Below are 21,801 nucleotides of genomic sequence, written 5' to 3'. Positions count from 1 at the left end.
TTAATTATAGACATGTTTTTATTATTATTATTTTTATTATTATATTTGCATAATAAATTTACATATTTTTATTTATTTATTTATTTATTTATTTTATTGATTAATTTTAAACATCTCCATTCTTTAATTTTAGATGTCTGATCATTTACAATTAAAAACAACAACAAAAAAATAAATTAAATGTAAAAGTTGCACAGCAGTGAATCAGCAATAAATGAAGCACACATAACATTCCTTTAGTTATATTTTTGCATATATTATATTGTATTTTAAATATATTAAATGCATTTTTACAGTGTGCATGAAACATAATTATAATGCAATTAAATTATTTAATTATTATTTTAATTTCCACCTTAAAATCTTTTAAAAAAATGAATTAAATTTAAATGTTTTGTTATATTTGCATAATACATGTACATATTTTTATTTATTTATTTTAACGATTGATTTTAGACATGTCCATTTAGTCATAATTAATTAATAAATAAAAATGTAAAAGTTGCACAGCAGTAAACTGGTGAATCAGTGTCTTTATCCAACCAGCAGGAAACAAGGCACACTTAATATCCTTTCGCTTTAATAAATCAAATAAATAAATCTCTTTTGTGATATTTTGACATAAAAAGCGCTGTTATTTTTCATGTACATTTTCTAAATGCATTTTTACAGTGGCCATGAAACAAAAACATAATGCAATTTAATGATTCAATTATTATTTAATTATTATTTTCATTTTTCACATTTTTCTATTTTTAATATTATAAATGTACATATTTGTATTTTTTGCACATCGGTGAACTGGTGAATCAGTGTCTTTATCCAACCAGCGGGAAACAAAACACACTTAACATCCCTTTAGTTATATTTTTGCATTTATTATAGAGTATTTTTATATATCAAATGCATTTTTACAGAGTTCATAAGACAAAATCATAATGCAATTAAATTATTTAATTATTATTTGAATTTCCACACTGAAAATGTTAAAAAGTGCGTTTGATATGAATTTTTATTATATTTACAAAACAAATGTTCATATTTTTTATTCATTTATTTAATTGATTGATTAATTTTAGACACGTCCATTCAGTCACAATAAAAAAACAACAACAAATCAATAAATCAAATGTAAAAGTTGCACAGCAGTAAACTGAATCAGTGTCTTTATCCAACCAGCGGGAAACGAAGCACACTTAACATCCCTTCACTTCAATAAATCAAATAAATAAACCCCTTTTGTGATATTTTGGCATAAAAAGCGCTGTTATTTTTCATGAACATTTTTTAAATGCATTTTTACAGTGGCCATGAAGCAAAAACATAATGCAATTTAATGATTCAATTATTATTGAATTTCCACATAAAAAAATACAATCGGTGTTTCATTATAAATGCACATATTTTTATTTCTTGCTTATGCTGATTAATTTTAGACATGTTCAATCAGTCACATTTACAAAAACTAAAATAAAAAATAACATAAATAAATCAAATGTAAAAGTTGCACATCAGTGAACTGGTGAATCAGTGTCTTTATCCAACCAGCAGGAAATGAAACACACTAAACATCCCTTTTGTTATATTTTTCCATAAATTATATTGTATTTTTATATATTAAATGCATTTTTTACAGTGTGCATGAGACAAGATCATAATGCAATTAAATTACTTAATTATTATTTTAATTTAAAAATGTTAAAAAAAAACATATTTTTTTATTTATTCTTTTTAATGAATAATTTTAGGCATGTCCGTTCAGTCATAATTAATAAATAAATAAAAATGTAAAAGTTGCACAGCAGTAAACTGGTGAATCAGGGTCTTTATCCAACCAGCAGGAAACAAAGCACACTTAACATCCTTTCACTTTAATAAATCAAATAAATAAACCCCTTTTGTGATATTTTGGCATAAAAAGCGCTGTTATTTTTCATGAACATTTTCTAAACGCATGTTTACCATGAAACAAAAACATAATGCAATTTAATGATTCAATTATTATTTAATTATTATTTTCATTTTTCACATTTTTCTATTTTTAATATTATAAATGTACATATTTGTATTTTTTGCACATCGGTGAACTGGTGAATCAGTGTCTTTACCCAACCAGCGGGAAACAAAACACACTTAACATCCCTTTAGTTATATTTTTGCATATATTATAGTGTATTTTTATATATCAAATGCATTTTTACAGTGTTCATAAGACAAAATCATAATGCAATTAAATTATTTAATTATTATTTGAATTTCCACACTGAAAATGTTAAAAAGTGCATTTGATATGAATTTTTATTATATTTACAAAACAAATGTTCATATTTTTTATTCATTTATTTAATTGATTGATTCATTTTAGACACGTCCATTCAGTCACAATAAAAAAACAACAACAAATCAATAAATCAAATGTAAAAGTTGCACAGCAGTAAACGTAATCAGTGTCTTTATCCAACCAGCGGGAAACAAAACACACTTAACATACCTTCACTTCAATAAATCAAATAAATAAACCCCTTTTGTGATATTTTGGCATAAAAAGCGCTGTTATTTGTCATGAACATTTTTTAAATGCATTTTTACAGTGGCCATGAAGCAAAAACATGATGCAATTTAATGATTCAATTATTATTGAATTTCCACATAAAAAAATACAATCGGTGTTTCATTATAAATGCACATATTTTTATTTCTTGCTTATGCTGATTAATTTTAGACATGTTCAATCAGTCACATTTACAAAAACTAAAATAAAAAATAACATAAATAAATCAAATGTAAAAGTTGCACATCAGTGAACTGGTGAATCAGTGTCTTTATCCAACCAGCAGGAAATGAAGCACACTTAATATCCCTTTGGTTATATTTTTGCATATATTATATTGTCTTTTTCATATATTAAATGCATTTTTTACAGTGTGCTTGAGACAAGATCATAATGCAATTAAATTATTTGTTTATTATTTTAATTTAAACATTGAAAAATGTAAAAAAAAAACAAACAAACATATTTTTTTATTTATTACTTTTAATGAATAATTTTAGACATGTCCATTCAGTCATAATTAATAAATAAATAAAAATGTAAATCTTTATATTTTTTATTCATTTATTTAACTGATTGATTAATTTTAGACACGTCCATTTAGTCACAATAAAAAAACAACAACAACAAATCAATAAATCAAATGTAAAAGTTGCACAGCAGTAAACTGAATCAGTGTCTTTATCCAACCAGCGGGAAACGAAGCACACTTAACATCCCTTCACTTCAATAAATCAAATAAATAAATGCGGCGGATGAATGAGAGCTATTTTAGCGTCCTCCTCTCTTTTTGTTGGCTGAATGTAGTGAGCTGTATTTATGGTCCATTTGAAGGAGGCTTTGAGGAATGGTGAGATGTGAATGTAGGTGACAGACGCCGGTGGCCGCCGTGGCACTAATAGCGCCTGCTAATAGAGCTAAAATGTGACGTATTCACTTTAACTGAAACCTTGCTGTCAGATTAGCCGTGACTCCACACAACCTCCTCTATTAATGTGACACTCGGAACTAATGCATTCCTGCGGAGGAGAAGATAAAGGCCGAGGAACAGAGCGATTGTTTGTGTGCGAGAAATGGAGCGTTCGCTGAGCTGAGCGATATCACGTTAACCTGTTTGTGGAAATCAGCTCTGGGTGGCTTTTGTTGGGGTTTATTTATGTGCAATCACACGGCCCGGGCACGAGTGTGTTATCGAGAGAGAGAGAGAGAGAGAGAGAGAGAGAGAGAGAGAGAGAGAGAGAGGATGCTCTTTGTTGCCTGCATCTTAAATGCATTTGTGAAAACACACTCACATATGCACGCATATACACACATACACACACATGCACATACACATACACACACAGGCACACACTCATGCATATACACACACATGCACGCACGCACACAAACGCATGCATGCACACATACACACACAGACTTACACATGCACACACAGAGACACACATGCATATACAGACAAATACACAAACGCACACACATGCACATGTATGCACACACATCCACACATATTTACGCACAAATGCACACAAACATATATATGCACAAACGCACACACAAATACATGCATACACACACATACGCACAAATGCACACACGCACACACACACACACACATGCATATATACACACACACATATATGCACACACAAATGCACATGCAAATGCACACACATGCACATGTGTGCACACACACACACACACCTACATACGCACACAAACACACACACATATACAGACAAATACACAAACGCACACACATGCACATGTATGCACACACATCCACACATATTTACGCACAAATGCACACAAACATATATATGCACAAACGCACACACAAACACATGCATACACACACATACGCACAAATGCACACACGCACACACACACATGCATATATACACACACACATATATTCACAGACAAATGCACATGCAAATGCACACACATGCACATGTGTGCACACACACACACACACCTACATACGCACACAAACACACACGCATATATACGCGCAAAAACACACATGCACACAAACATATATATGCACAAATGCACACACAAACACAAGCATCAACACACACACATACGCACAAAAGCACATACGCACACACACACACACACATGCATACATACACACATGCACATGTACACACACACATATATATATGCACACACACATGCACATGTATGCACACACACACACACACACATTTACGCGCAAACACACATATGCACACAAACACAAATACGCGCAAACACACACATGCACACAAACAAACACACACACACACAAACACATCCATTTATACACACACACACACACAAACACACACACACACATGCATACACACACACACATGCACACACAGGCACAGGCACACACACACACACACACATACGCGCAAACACACACATGCACACAAACACACACACACAAACACATCCATTTATACACACGCACACACAAACACACATGCATACACACACACACACACACACACACACACACACATGCACACACAGGCACATGCACACACAAACACAAACACATGCACACACACATGCATACACAAACACACACGCACAGGCACACACATACACACACACAAACACATGCACACACACATGCATACACAAACACACACGCACAGGCACACACATACACACACACAAACACATGCACACACACATGCATACACAAACACACACGCAAAGGCACACACATACACACACACACACACACACACACACGTACGCTGATGTACATACTTGTATGCACAAACACAGATGCACATGCACACACACAGGGACACACATGCATATACAGACACATAAACATACAAACTCACACACATGCACATGTACGCACAAACACACACACACACACACATGCATATACAGACACATGCAAATGTACACACACACATGTATACAAGCACACACGTGCATAAAAAACATGCACACATATACGCACACACACTATTTAAACTAAATCATAGCGAAAATTTGCATAAATTTCAACAAATAATTACCATAATTCTAATAAATTACAACAATAATAATGCAATAAACAAAATCATAATTATCTTTTTTAAAATCTAAAATAAAAGTCTGCATGCATCTGAAAAGTTTAAACTCAAAGTAAAAGCTTTTCCTGCAGCGTGAACGGGGGAGTAATTGTGCGGACGCGGAGGCAGATGTGTCCAGATGTGTGTTGTTGATGGAGTCTCTGTGTGTCTCTGATGGATTCTGAGCATCAGCTCCTGTTTAACCTGCGGTTCCTCCTGAGCAAACGCACACATTAGAGCTCATTACTGCACATATGTTCACGCACACACACATGCACGCACACACACACACACACACACACACACACACACACACACACACACACACCTGTGCTCATTAATACTGAAAACACCTGCTATTTGGACAGTATAGTGGAGCTCAAGGCTGAAGCAGAGTAGCTGAAGTAAAATGTTTAATTGCATTTACTCAATGTTATAATTACATTTATACAGTTTTTATGTCAAAAATTTGACTAATTATAAGACATTTTTATTTTTTTTATCATTTTATCAATAATTCTGAAACAGACGTTTCTTTAATGTGACAAACAGCCATGAAAACTAGCTGGAATAAAACTTACTTATTTATTTAATTGTAATAAAATATGTAATTTAATTTAATTGCCATTTTTATTGCAATAAAATATTCAATTTAATTGCAATAAAATGTCAAATTTAATTGTAATAAAATATTTAATTTAATTTAATTGCAGTAAAACATTTAATAGCAATAACATATTTAATTTAATTGCAAAAAAAACCTTAATTTAACTTAGTTGCAATCAAAAATTAAGTTAACTTAATTGCAATAAATATATGCATTTAATTGCAATAAAAAATTTAATTTCATTTGCTTATATTAAAATATTTAAATTATCTTAACTGCAATAAAAATTTTATTTAATTGCAATAAGTTTTAATTTAATTGCAATAAAACATTTATTTAAATTGCAAAAATTATTTAATTTAATTGCAATAAAATATTTAATTTAATTGAAATAAAAAATAATTCAACTTAACTGCTACAAAATATTTAGTTAAATTGCAATAAAAATTATGCAATTATAATAAAATATTTAATAGCAACAAAAACTTTATTTAATAAAAAAAAATATTTAATAGCTTAAATTACTTAATTTAATAGCAATATAAAATTTAATTGAATTTATTTGCAATAAAAAATAATTCAACTTAACTGCAACACAATATTTAGTTTAATTGCAACAAAAAAATATTCAACATTTATTTAAAAATTTACAATGACTGAACAGTGGTATGGGTGCATGTCATCATATCCAATAATATAGCCATCTATTATACAAATATCAATCGGCAAGTAATTTAAGTCTTTTGCGAAGGGTAAAATTAACAACATCAACAAAAAATGAATAAATAAATAAAATAAAAATTGATGCATTCTCCAAAACCCCCCAAAGAGGATTCCAGATATGCCAGAAATCATCAGATTTCTGACGCAAGTCATGAGTCGGTTTTTCTAAGGGTACTGTAGGAAAATGGCAATCCGATTTATCCACATATTGAATGAAGGAATGTTAGGATAGGAGCACAAATAAAATATTTCATTAAATCACAATAAAATATTTAATTTAATTGTAATATTTAATTTAATTCAATTATTTTTATCATTTGACTTTCCACCACCAGAAATCCCTCTCTTTTCCAATTTCTTAAAAGCAAAACATATATCAAATAGCCCCATACGGTATAATCAGCATGCAAACTTTCCTGACAGCTTGCTTCATAAAGCCTCCAGAGCAGGCCTGCAAAAGTACTCCGACAGACACATAAATAAATAAATAAATATATAAAGTTAAGCAGCCAAAGCGCTTGTGCATTAAGGAAAGCTCCATACAGCGGCCTGCGATCAGAGGTGCAGGAATATTATATACGTGTGTGATGTGATTGGACAGGATTTGTGTCCGTCAGGCTGTCGTCCGCGACCCAACACAAGCCGACTGGGTCAAATCTGACTGTCAGCGATTCCCATATTAAATATTACAGCTGCCATTGTTCACAGGACTCCTGCTAAGAAAGCTTAAGCCTCTTGACTTATGAATTTATAAAGTGTTTAAAGCACTGAAGAGATTCTGACCGTAATCTTTAATAGGTCTGTGAGACAGGTAGAGCGATAACTGTACCGAATTAAAGCCATTGTTGAGGAGAAGAAAAGAAGCTCAAGACTTTCTCTCACTCTCTTTTCTCTCTCTCTTTTTCTCTCAAGTTTTAAAGCATTTCCAAAGCATTTTAACTATGGAGAATATGAAATATACTGTACTTACATCATCAAAATAATAAAACATACATAAATGATAAATAAATGACCTAAACAATAGTGGACTAATGCCATTTTGAATGTAATTTTAGAAAGCACTGATTTATTTTTAGATTTATTGTGAAAAAAGAGCTCTTCAAATAAACTTAAGTTTAATATTAATATTCTCTCTCTCTCTCTATCTTAAGTTCAAGTTGCTTAATTTACAGTATTTCCAAAGTATTTACTATAGAATATGGAATATAGTGTATTTACATAATCAAAATAATAAAATATACAATAAACGAGAAATAAATGACCTAAATAATGGTGGATTCAAATCATTTTGATTGTAATTTAATAATGCATGCAATTTATATGAAATGTATTGTAAACAAAGAGCTCTACAAATACACTTAAATTAAATAATTAATTTATGCAAAAAATTAATTAATTTATTCAAATAAATTAAATATTAATATTCTCTCTCTTTTAAGATCAAGCTGCTTAATTTATAGTATTTCCAAAGTATTTTTGCTATGTATTGAATATGGAATATACTGTATTTACTTCATCAAAATAATAAAATGTACAATAAATGAGAAATAAATGACAGAAATAAATTAAATAAAAATAAATAAATTGCGGACATATTTTTGATGTAATAATAATAATAATAATAATAATAATTAAAATAATAGTAATTCATTCATTTACTTGTCGGCTTAGTCCCTTTATTAATCCGAGTTCGCCACAGCGGAATGAACCTCCAACTTATCCAGCACGTGATTTTGCAGCGGATGCCCTTCCAGCCACAACCCCTCACTGGGAAAAATAATAATAATAATAATAATAATAATAATAATAATGTGCAATATTTATTGAATTTATTGTGAAAAGCACTTTACAAATAAGCTTAAATATTGATAATCTCTCTCAAGCTCAATTTGCTTTAGTAGCATTACTTTTATTTTACAGTATCCCAAAGCATTTTCACAATGTCTAAAATAAACTGTACTTACATCATAAAAACAATAAAATATACAATAAATAAGAAATAAATTACTTAAATAAATTAAATAAAAACTAAATAAATCGTGAATTTTTATAATTTTGATGTAATAATATTTATTCATTTTTTTCGGCTCATTCCCTTAATTAATCCGGGGTCGCCACAGCGGAATGAACCGCCAACTTATTCAGCATATGTTTAACGCAACCCATCACTGGGACACATCCATACACACTTATTCGCACTCATACACTACTGTCAATTTTAGCTTACCCAATTCACCTGTATCACATGTTTGGATTGTGGGGGAAACCGGAACACCCGGAGGAAACCCACGCCAACACAGGAAATTCCAACTGACCCAGCCGAGACTTGAACCAGTGACCCTCTTGCTGTGAGGTGCTTTTGCTACTGACTGTGGCACGGGTTCGCCCGATTTTTGATGTAATAATAATAATAATAATAATAATAATAATAATAATAAAAAATATTAATAATAATAATAAAAATGATAATAATAATAATAAAAATAAAAATAAAGTGCATTAAATGAGAAATAAATCACATAAATAATAGTGTATTCATATGATTTTGATAATTTAATAATGTGCATATTTTTGTGAATATATTTTCATTTGGTGCACAAATGTTTCTGTAAAAAAAAAAAAAAAATATATATATATATATATATATATATATACATATATATATATATTAATAGATATAATAATAAAATAATAATAATAATAATGAGTGAAAATAATAATAATAATAATAATAATAATAATAATAATAAATAGAACGATATAATAAAACAATAATAATAATGAGTGAAAGTAATAATAATAATATTAATAAACATTTTAGGATAAAAAATAATAATAATGACCAGTATATTTAATACTCAACATTTTTTTAATTAATTTATTACAACTCAGTGTGTGTGTGTGTGTGTGTGTGTGTGTGTGTGTGTGTGTGTGTGTGTGTGTGTGTGTGTGTGTGTGTGTGTATGTTCTTTTGGTCCAGCTCTCGCCCAGAGATCAGCCTCCTCTGCCAGCGTCTCTAAAGCACAGATTATTTCAGCAGTTTTGTCTGCAGTGCCAATTGGATTAAAGCGCTGCGTCCCGAGCCTCACGCTGCCATGTTTGACAGCAAACACACACATCATCACACACACACATTTACAGCATTTGAAGAGACCTGTCAGATGATCAACTCTGCTCCATTGACCAGAACCAACAGGATCTCCTGAAATCTGGAGGTCAAACGGCACAATTCAGACCCACACTGAGCAGAGCCTTTCAGTTCTTCTCTTTTCACTTTTCTATGCAGACTTGAGGTAAATAATAAAATCTCTCAGAAATTAGTGAAGTTTAATTTTAAACTAATTTCAATAAATACGTCCCGGGAGGTTTGTATTTTCGCAGTTTTTGTTTTCTAGAATCCGCGAGAGGCCGCTGTGTGCACTTTTTCGTGTCTCGAATGTCTCTCGTGAGAGCAGATCGCGCCCGCGCTGTTCTCGCGTGAATCCACCAGAGGCCGCTGTTTGACTAACTGAATGATTGACTGTGCGATCGGCCAATCGGCTGACCCACTCTCCCCCTTCCCTAAACCCAACCAGTTTTACAGATTGACCCGCCCGCCCGCTCACTTCCCTAAACCCGAGCAACAATTTAGAAAAGCCGTCTAGAAAAAGAAAAGCCCTCGTCTGTTTTTTTCACCACGTTTTCGGATTTTACCACGTTCTCACACTGTTATAAACTCTTATTTTTTGGATTCTGTTTTCGTCTTACCTGATTTCTGGTACCGCTCTTCCCTGGACTCGAACCTGCTCGCTGTGGTCAACTCCTCCTCTCTGCATCTGAAGTCCGCCGATGCACACGATGAGCTGACTGGACAAACTGATTGCAGCGGGAAAGTCCTCCACACGGAGGTAAGCGGTCACCCGGTAAGCGCGAAGGGAAACAGCGTTATACCGCCCGTAGCGTTCGCTTAAAAAAATGAAATGCAGCCATACGTAACTCCCGGGACGTAATTCGAGGTCTCCAGAAACGTCCACGGGACTACGTTTTCAGAATGAGCTTGGCTTGGGTATTTCTGTGCGGCATTTGATGTTCTCCCATGTCCGCGTGGGTTTCCCGGGGTTCCCCGGTTTCCTCCCACCATCCAAATATGCTCAATATTATCGATAAAATAAGCCTAAATCTCTTTTCATTGTCTTACTCTGAGGAAGTTCACCTTGGCCACATCAGTAGGGGAGTTTGAGATCGACCTGAGCTCACCCTGCGAAAGAGAGCACCCCTGGGCCCGAGGATCCCATGAGCTCAGGGCTCTCTCCCGGGACAACATGCCAAACAAGCTACGTATAAATCATGAGCTAAGTGTGAACTGTTGTAAGGTACTTTATTGAGTAACAGAACTTTTTGCTGAGCAGAAGAGACGACTTTTATAGACACAATAAAACGGCAAACTTCTGAGGCTTGTTTTGGAGATGCTCAGCACTAAAGTTCATCTGTGTGTGTGTGTGTGTGTGTGTGTGTGTGTGTGTGTGTGTGTGTTTTACACTCATTTACAGTGACAGCCGCTGTTCAGTGTTTCGTGTGGATTGGCCCACAGTGCTGCAGTGTATAGTATGTGTGTGTGTGTGTAGTATATGTGTGTGTGTGTGTGTGTTGTGCTCGTCAGGCTTTACTCTGGGACAGAAGGTGGAGGAAATGTTAAATTAATGAGCCCGTGCCAACTCGCTGCAAATGAAACGTGTAAATACATTGATCTTTTTCTCTCCTCTTTTCTTTTCTTCCCTCCTCTCGTCTTTCGCTCCCTCCCTCTCTATACTTCAAGCTAATGGCGTCTCGGTGTGTGTTTTTTTCAGATCGCAGCGGAAGGAAAACCTGTTCTGGAGTTGTCGGTCACAGCGTCTGCGTAAACAGCGCTCGCTCTCTCATCAGCCGGGCGTCTCTCCCCGGGCTACGGCAGATTTTTCATTTAGCTAAAAGCGCGGCGAGAGGTCTATGAGAATGATAATCCTGGCACGGGCCGCAGCTGGTATTTTCCCGCCGCAGATGATTAGTGGAATGTTCTCCATTCGACCTGGAGAAATTCTCGCAGTGGGAAGTTAACATCCGCTTAACTGTCTGTAGAGCTGCTGCGCTGGTTTCATCACTCGCCATCTGACGCGCTCACAAACACACACACACACGTGCGTGAGAGAGAGAGAGAGAGAGAGAGAGAGAGTTAGATGGATAGAATAAGATAGGTAAAGTTAATGGATAAAGAGAGAGAGAGAGATGGAGAAAGAGTTAGACTGATCATCTAAGATAGGTAGATAGAGTTAGATGGATAGAAAAAGAGAGAGAGACTGATGGATAGATTAAGTAGATAGAGCTACATAGAAAGAGAGAGATGCATAAAAAAGATGTAAATGATAGAATGATGAAATGAATAGAAAGAGAGAGGGATTGATGAAATAAAGTTAGATGGAGAGAGAGAGAGAGAGAGAGAAAGAGGGATGGACAGAAAAAGTAGATAGAGATGAATAGAAAAGGATAGAGTGACATGGATAGAAAGAGAGAGAGATGGATAGAAAGAGAGAGGGATGGATAGAATAAAGTTAGATGGATAAAGAGAGAGGGATGGACAGAAAAGTAGATAGATTTGGATAAAAAGAGAGAGAGAGATGGAAAGAAAATGATAGAGTGAGATGTGTAGAAAGAGAGAGGGATGAATAGAATAAGTGAATAGAGTTGGATAGAAAGAGAGAGAGATGGATAGAAAAAGATAGAGTGAGATGAATAGAAAGAGAGAGGGATGAGTAGAATAGGTAAATAGAGTTGGATAGAAAGAGAGAGATTGACGGATAGAAAAAGATAGTTGGATGGATAGAAAGAGAGATGGATAGAAAAAAGTTAGATGGATAGAGGGAGTGAGGGATGAACAGAAAAAGTAGATAGAGAAAGAGAGAGAGATGGATAGAAAAAAGATAGAGTGAGATGGATAGAAAGAGAGAGGGATGGATAGAAAAAATAGAGTGATATGGATAGAAAGAGAGAGAGATGGATAGAAAAAATAGAGTGAGATGGATAAAAAGAGAGAGGGATGGATAGAATAAAGTTAGATGGATAAAGAGAGAGGGATGGATAGAATAAAGTTAGATGGATAAAGAGAGAGGGATGGACAGAAAAGTAGATAGATTTGGATAAAAAGAGAGAGAGAGATGGAAAGAAAACAATAGAGTAAGATGTGTAGAAAGAGAGAGGGATGGATAGAATAAGTGAATAGAGTTGGAAAGAAAGAGAGAGATTGATGGATAAAAAAAGATAGAGTGAGATGGACAGAAAGAGAGATAGATAGAATAAAGTTAGATGGATAGAGGGAGTGAGGGATGGACAGAAAAAGTAGATAGAGAAAGAGAGAGAGAGAGATGGATAGAAAAAAGATAGAGCGAGATGGATAGAGAGAGAGAGGGATGGATAGAATAAGTACATAGAGTTGGATAGAAAGAGAGAGTGAGATGATAGAAAAAGAGACGGATGGGTAGAATAAGTGAATAGAGTTGGATAGAACAAGAAAGAGATGAATGATAGAATATATGATAGAATATGTGAATAGGGTTGATAGTAAGAGAGAGAGATGGATAGAAAAAATAGAGTGAGATGATAGAAAGAGAGAGGGATGACAGAATAAGACAGATAGAGTTAGATATGTAGAGAGAGGGATGAATAAAAGGAGATTAGAATCAGAGTCAGATGGCTGGAAAGAGAGAGAGAGTTAGATGAATAGAGTGAGAGAAAGAGAGAGAATAAAGTGCCATGCCATCTCAATTGGATTCAGGTCAGGACTTTGACTAGACCAGGACTTCTGACTACTATGTATGCATTGTAAATTTACAATATATCTTTCTTTGTGTGTGTGTGTGTGTGTGTGTGTGTGTGTGTGTGTGTGTGTGTGTGTGTGTGTGTAAATATACATTAAAGTCAGAATTATTAGCCCCCTTTGATAATTGTTAAACCATCGTTATACAATAGCTTGCCTAATTACCCTAACCTGCCTAGTTACCCTAATTACCCTAGTGAAGCCTTTAAATGTCACTTTAAGCTGTATAGAAGTGTCTTGAAGAATATCTAGTCTAATATTATTTACTGTCATCATGATAAATTAATGCATTGCTAATTGTGATGCTATTAGATGCAGTTATATTTTATAGTATATATATTTTTAAAATATAAAAACTTATAAATGCAATACATACAATAAAACTAACGAATAAACTAAAGAATAACATTAAAATAACTGTGTATTAATTATTATCATTTAGTAACTATAGTTAATAGTAGTTAAAGTAAAAATGTAAAATATGTTTAGGTTAAAAAGGACAAAAAAATTTCCTAGCAACACTTTCATTTCAATTGATGCAAATCAGTGCTATGCAGAATAAAAGCCCTAGTAAAATGAGCTCTACTGACTGATACTGTACACCTGTGATGCTAAACATTATATATGGCTCAGGCTTACACTCATTCTGTGTGTGTGTGTGTGTGTGTGTGTGTGTGTGTGTGTGTGTGTGTGCAGGTGCTGAATTCCCTCAGTTGGAATTAAGCAGTGGGTCTGACAGCAGGTTTATCTGCCGTGTTGGACAGGTTTAAACATTCATTAAGGGCTGGCTTTAATTCTCCAGAGAAGGTGTAAAATCTCTGGAGCAGGTGTAACGTGCGTCCCACAGGATCTGAGCACGATTATTTCAGCTCGGCTTTGCCTGACAGAAAATTGAATAAAAAGCTGTTTCCTCCACCTTCCCTTTGACTGAGCAGACAAATATCAGCTCATTCACACACTCTCAGGTGCTCAGATTACACACACACACATGCGCATACACACACACACACACGGATGGATACAATAATATAGTTTGAAGGATAGAAAAAGACACACACAAGCTGAATCAAGTTAAGCCTATGAGTCCATTGAACTTAATTTATGTTAAACTGACTTAAAACAGCTTGCATAAACGTATAAAATTAAGTTAGAACATGATTAACTTAGTTTAATGAGTTACAATGAACATGAAAACATGAGCTGTCATGACTAATTGATCGAATAATTTTTTACAGTGCTCACACATAGAAAAAGGGATGAATAAAATAAGATAGAGTTTAAAATATACATTATGGTATAAAGTTTAGAATTAAAATTAAATTAAAAAATACATTAAAAATGTATTAAAATACCATTAATTAATAACTCAAATTAAGTGATTATTATGTTTAAAAAATTATTACACACTAAGTGTTTTTTTACAAAGACTTTCGATGAGGATCATAACAAAATAAAACAAAACAAAAAAGCAAAAAATAAAATCAGAAAAAATTATTAAATTAAATAAATGTAAAAAACAAATTTTGAAACACAATCAATTATAAAATAATAAAAAAACAAATAACAAAAAATAAAATATTTTTAAATTAAATTAAATTAATTATTTAAAAACAAATAACAAAAATAATAAAATACTTAAAAAAATAAATTTTAATTTAAAAAACAAATAACATAAAATTTTAAATAAAATAAATATAAAATAAAATAATAAAAAACAAAAAAAACAAATAACAAAAAAATTAACTTAATTAATTAAAAAAACAAATAACAAAATGTTATAAAAATAAATAATAAAAAATATTTTAAAAACATTTAAAAAACAAATAATAATAATAATAATAATGACAATAAAAATAATAATAAAATTAATTTAAATAAATATAAAATAAAATAATAAAAAACAAATAAAAATGTAATAAATATTTAAAAAATTATAAAATACAATTATTTTAAAAACAAATAACCAAAAATAATAATAAATATTTTAAAAATAATAATAAAATAAAAATCGACGAGTGCAAACAATAATTAAATTATGTAAAAAAAAAAATAAAAACATAAAAAAAAATTGATAAGTTAAAAGATAAAGCATTTTCTGATAGAAACTTTTACTAAATGTTTTTTTTTTTAATCTGGTGCACCACAAAACTACATCATGCTTAGTGCAAAGAAACCATTCGCAAACAGAAAATCTCTTACAAAATGCTTTTAATCAGAAAGTAAAAAGAATATAAAAGTCCAAAACATTTTCTATTAGATAAAATACACCAAATGCTTTTATTCAGAGCAAAATAAATATAAAAAAGTGCAAAAAAGTATAATTTGCTTAGTAGAAGAACAAAACATTTGCTATTGGATAAAATTCCCCAAATGCTTTTATTCAGAAAGCAAAGTGCAACGCAAAGACGGATCATTTTCATCGCACTCAGCACGCTGCAGCATTTCAGCCTTCTAATGGCTGCATTTTGCAAGATATTTCTCTGATTGTGTGTGTGAGAGAGCTGCTCTTCTTTCTGGACTTGCTGAGTAAAAGATGACAGAACGTTTGTGTTTGTGTGACTGCTGTAAGATCAGGTTTGTGAGCACGAGTAAAGCAGTGGTGTTATTTTGCAGATGAGATTTACAGTGAGCTGCTGGAGTTCAGTCGTCCGTCACTGAATCACTCACTTCTGTAGCCTGAGGTCAGAGAGCAGATGCACAATCAACCCAGAGCTCATCTGTGTGTGTGTGTGTGTGTGTGTGTGTGTGTGTGTGTGTGTGTGTGTGTGTGTGTGTGTAACAGATGAGATCACAACTTACTACAAGACGCATCTGCTTTGTTCAGAAATGAACTGAAAGAAACAGTAGTTTTCAGCAGCGTGACAATACTTCTAGCTTTAAAGTTCCTGTGAATCTATATGTGTAGATATTAGTATCAGTCTTAAAGTCCACATGAAATCAAAATGTACTCTTCTTATTTTTATGTGCATACAGTAGTGCTTGTTTTAAACAGAGCATCTGTGTAAATCTGTGAAATGAATCTGCTCTCATAATCTTTATTCAAATATCACAACCTTCCCTCTCACTTTCAGAATGACACAATGCCTTTATCAGGACATTAGGGCGGAGCCATCATTCATTTAGGGAGGGGCTACCTGTGCTTTAGGGAGGGGCTATTATACATTTAGGGAGGGGCTATCTGTCCTTAGAGAGGAACAACTATTCATTTAGGGCGGGACTATCTGTCCTTTAGGGAGGGGCTGTCTGTCCTTTAGGAAGGGGCTATTATTCATTTAGGGAGGGGCTATCTGTCTTTTAGGGAGGGGCTACTATTCATTTAGGGAGGGGCTATCTGTGCCATAGGGAGGGGCTATTATTCATTTAGGGCGAGACTATCTGTCCTTTAGGGAGGGGCTATTGTTCATTTAGGGAGGGGCTATCTGTCTTTTAGGGAGGGGCTATTATTCATTTAGGGTGGGACTATCTGTCCTTTAGAGAGGGGCTATTATTAATTTAGGGTGGGCCTATCTATCTTTTAGGGAGGGGCTAATATTTATTTAGGGAGGGGTTATCTGTCCTTTAGGGAGGAGCTATTATTTATTTAGGGTGGGACTATCTGTCCTTTAGGGAGGAGCTATTATTAATTTAGGGTGGGACTATCTATCTTTTAGGGAGGAGCTATTATTAATTTAGGGTGGGACTATCTGTCCTTTAGGGAGGGGCTAATATTTATTTAGGGAGGGGTTATCTGTCCTTTAGGCAGAAGCTATTATTTATTTAGGGTGGGACTATCTGTCCTTTAGGGAGGAGCTATTATTAATTTAGGGTGGGACTATCTGTCCTTTAGGGATGGGCTATTTGTCATTTTGGTAGGGGCTATTATTTACTTAGGGAGGGGTTATCTGTTCTTTAGGGAGGGACCATTATTTATTTATAGCGGGGCTATCGGTCATTTAGGGTGAGGATATCACGCATTTAGGGTGGGGTTTTCTGTCTATTAAGGTGGGGATATCAGTCCTTTAGTGGGGGGCTATTATTAATTTAGGGAGGGGCTATCAGCCCTTTAGGTCAAGACTATAATTTATTTAAGGCAGGGCCATCTGTCCTTTAAGGTGAAGCTATCATTAATTTAGGGCGGGGCTACCTGTCCTTTAGGGAGGGGCTATTATTCATTAAGGGAGGGGCTATCTGTCCTTTAAGGTGAAGCTATCATTCATTTAGTGTGGTGTTATCAGTCCTTTAGGGTGGAGCTATCATTCATTTAGGGCGGGGCTATCAGTCCTTTAGGGCGGGGCTATCTGTCCTTTAGAATGCAGCTATCATCCATTTACAGCATGGTTATCAATCTAGTAGGGTGGGGCTATCATTTAATTACCATGGGGCTATCGGTCAATTAGGGCAGAGCTATCATTAATTTAGCGTGGGGCTATCAGTGCTTTAGGGTAAAGCTATCAATCATTTAGGGCGTGGCTATCGGTCCACTAGAGCGTAGCTATCATTCATTTACTATTGAACTATTAGTCCAATAGGGCGGGGCTATCATTCATTTAGGGTAGAGCTATTGGTCCATTAGGGCAGGGCTATGAGTCCTTTAGGGTGGAGCTATCATTCATTAACGGGGGGTTATGAGTCCTTTAGGGCGGAGCTATCATTAATTTAGGGTGGGGCTATGAGTCCTTTAGGGCGGAGCTATCACTGATTAGTGTAGAACTATCAATCATTCATTCATTTTCCTTCAGCTTAGTCCCTAAATTCATCAGGGGTCGCCACAGCAGAATGAACCACCAACTATTCCAGCATATGTTATACACAGTGGATACCCTTCCAGCTGCAACCCATCTCTGGGAAACACCCATACACACTCATACACACACACACATACATACACTACGGTCCATTTAGTTCATGAATTCCCCTATAGCGCATGTATTTGGACTGTGGGGGAAACCCATGCCAACACAGGGAGAACATGCAAACTCCACACAAAAACACCAACTGGCCAAGCCGAGACTTGAACTAGAAACCTTCTTGTTGTGAGGCCACAGCGCTAACCACTGAGCCACCGTGGCGCCGCTACATTTACAATCTCATACGCAATTGTTTCAAGTTTGCCATTGAGTAAAAACTCCATCAGTTTTTCCCTCACAGAGGACTCGGATCGTCCTGACTAATCTTCAGAACTCGTACATTATTTCATTATTAACATTCTGCGGTCTGAAATCTCCTTCCAGGGTTTGAATCAACAGGAGCGATGCTTTAGTTAAAGGAGCTGTCGACTGGAGCTGAGAGCTGGATCTGACGAATGTAACCTGTAGGGATGTGTGATTTGAGGGAAGTGCTGTTCAAGTCAGAGTCTTTACAGTGAGATTACAGTCAGAGACAGACGCTGGATTCATCTCTGTGTGTGTGTGTGTGTGATCTGGCTCTGAGTTTTTCTCACCTACCAGGCAGATGAGTTTCTCGGTGGACCTGCCAGATCTTCACATGTTCTTCAAATCACTGCGGATTATTCCCTGAGCTAATACCTGTACAGGCCCAAATCCTGAAGGATGGGATTTACTGAACACAGGCAGCACTAATAATGTGACACACTAATCACCAGCGCTGTTAACTCTCATCAGCTCACACACACACAAGAGAGAGAGAGAGTGTGTGTGTGTGTGTGTGTGTGTAAGCTTACAACAGAAACCTGCTGAATGACAATGACAGAGGAGAGGAGGGGAAACACACACTCACATGAACAGACACACATGAACACACACACACACACACACACACACACACTCTCTCACATGAACACACACACACTTACAACCTGCTGAATGACAATGACAGAGGAGAGAAAGTGAAACACTCACATGAACACACACACACACACACACACACACACACACACACACAAGAAACAATCATAAGAACACACAGACTCTGACATGAACACACACACACACACACATACTCAAATGAACACACACTTATGTAAAAACACACTCACATGAACACGCTCACTCTCACATGAACACACACACACACACACACACACTTACAACCTGCTGAATGACAATGACAGAGCAGAGGAAGCGGAACACATTCACATGAACACACACACACACACACACACACACACAAAAGACATCATAAGAACACACAGACTCTGACATGAACACACACACACACACACATACTCAAATGAACACACACTTATATAAAAACACACTCCCATGAGCACGCTCACTCTCACATGAACACACACACTTGCATACACTCACACACACTTACACAAAGACACCCACACTCACATGCATACACTCTCACATGCACACACTCACACACACACAGACACACACTTTTGCACAAACACAAACTGAACTGAACACACACTTACATAAAATTACACACTCACATGAACATACACTCGGACACACTTGCATACACTCACACAAATGCAAACACACACACATGCATACATTACACACACACACACACACTCATAAACATGCACACATTAGCTGCATATATGTGTGTGCGAGCATGTGTGAGTGTATGCAAGTTTGTGTGTCTGCGCCTGTGTGTGTGTGTGCAAATGCCTCTGCGTGTATGTAAGTGTACTGCAAGAGTGTGCGTGTGTGTGTTTGCATGTGTGAGTCTGTGCAAGTCACTGTGTCAGTGTGTAAAAGAGAGTATTTGTGTTAGTGTGTGTGTGTGTGTTCAAGCGAGAGTGTATGTGTGTGTGTTCAAGTGAGAGTGTGTGTCTGTGTGTGTGTGTGTGTATGCAATTTTGTACGTGTTCAAGCGTTATTAAGTGTGTGCATGTGAGTGTTTGTGTGTGTATGTGTGTGTGTGTGCATGTATGTGTGCAAGCATGTGTGCATGTTCATAAATGAGTGTTGTGCATCCAAAGTGTGTGTGTGTGTGTGTGTGTTCAAGTGAGTGTGTGTGTGTGTGTGTATGCAATTTTGTACGTGTTCAAGCGTTATTAAGTGTGTGCATGTGAGTGTGTGTGTATGTGTGTGTGTGTGTGTGTGTGTGTGTGTGTGTGCATGTATGTGTGCAAGCATGTGTGCATGTTCATAAATGAGTGTTGTGCATCCAAAGTGTGTGTGTGTGTGTGTTCAAGTGAAAGTGTGTGTGTGTGTGTGTATGCAATTTTGTACGTGTTCAAGCGAGATTAAGTGTGTGTATGTGTGTGTGTGTGTGCTCATGTATGTGTGCAAGCATGTGTGCATGTTCATAAATGAGTGTTGTGCATCCAAAGTGAGTGTGTGTGTGTGTGTTCATGTGAGAGTGTGTGTGTGCATGTCAGGAGTGTTTGGTAAATGACCAGAACTTTAATTACTGTGACCCGTCATGCACCAGAGACTCAGATATGACACACACACACACACACACACACACACACACACACACACACACACACACACACACACACACACACACACACACACACACACACACACACACACACAAAAAGCTATTTATGAATCCCGCTGTTATCTGGTTGTGTTGTGTGTGCATGTGTGTGTGTGCATGCGTGCATGTGTGTGTATCCCTCAGGTCTCGTGCGTCTCTTCAACCCGCTGTAATAAAACCTTTTAAGAATTCCTGTAAAGTGACCTCCTCTAATGACGGTCTTGAATTGATGAACACGGTGAGGAGAGCTGATGAATGTGCTGAAAGTCTGTAATTTAGACACACATATTCATCTCTCGCAGCGTCTTCAGGAGGAACGCTGAAGAAGAGGATTCAAGGAAATTGATGAAAGAAAGAAAAATGGAGGAACAAAAGAACGGCAGAGCGATCATCACCAGAGAGAATCTCTTCACTGCTTCAGTGTCAGAAACACACACCTGAAGACACTCGTTCAGCAGCGCACACGCTGATATTAGTGCCGGTTTAGTACAAAAAACTAGTGCTGTCTAAATTAGTGCGTTAACACATGAGATTAATTTGAAATATTTAACGGGTAAAAAAAATTTACACCATTGCAGTTTTTTTTTATGGATAAGTCCAAGGAAGCGCTTTTTGAAGGCGAGTTTCAGTATAA

General features: G+C 35.3%; 1 long non-coding RNA gene across 5 annotated transcripts in view; it reads right to left on the bottom strand.

The window, feature by feature from the left end:
- The window catches only part of LOC141386154 (uncharacterized), a 227,609-nt gene that overhangs the window by 54,155 nt on the left and 151,653 nt on the right, over positions 1 to 21,801 (bottom strand). The window contains exon 4 of one of the 5 annotated variants that reach the window (XR_015492961.1): positions 5,614 to 5,838. The exons of the other annotated variants lie outside the window; for them this stretch is intronic. This is a non-coding gene — a long non-coding RNA (uncharacterized LOC141386154). Of the gene's footprint in view, positions 1 to 5,613; positions 5,839 to 21,801 lie in introns of those variants that run through there. 5 annotated transcript variants of the gene reach the window in all.

Source organism: Danio rerio, chromosome 6, assembly GCF_052040795.2.
Source record: "Danio rerio strain M-AB ecotype USA chromosome 6, GRCz13ab, whole genome shotgun sequence".
NCBI lineage: Eukaryota > Metazoa > Chordata > Actinopteri > Cypriniformes > Danionidae > Danio > Danio rerio.
This window is presented reverse-complemented; position numbering and strand designations above follow the sequence as displayed.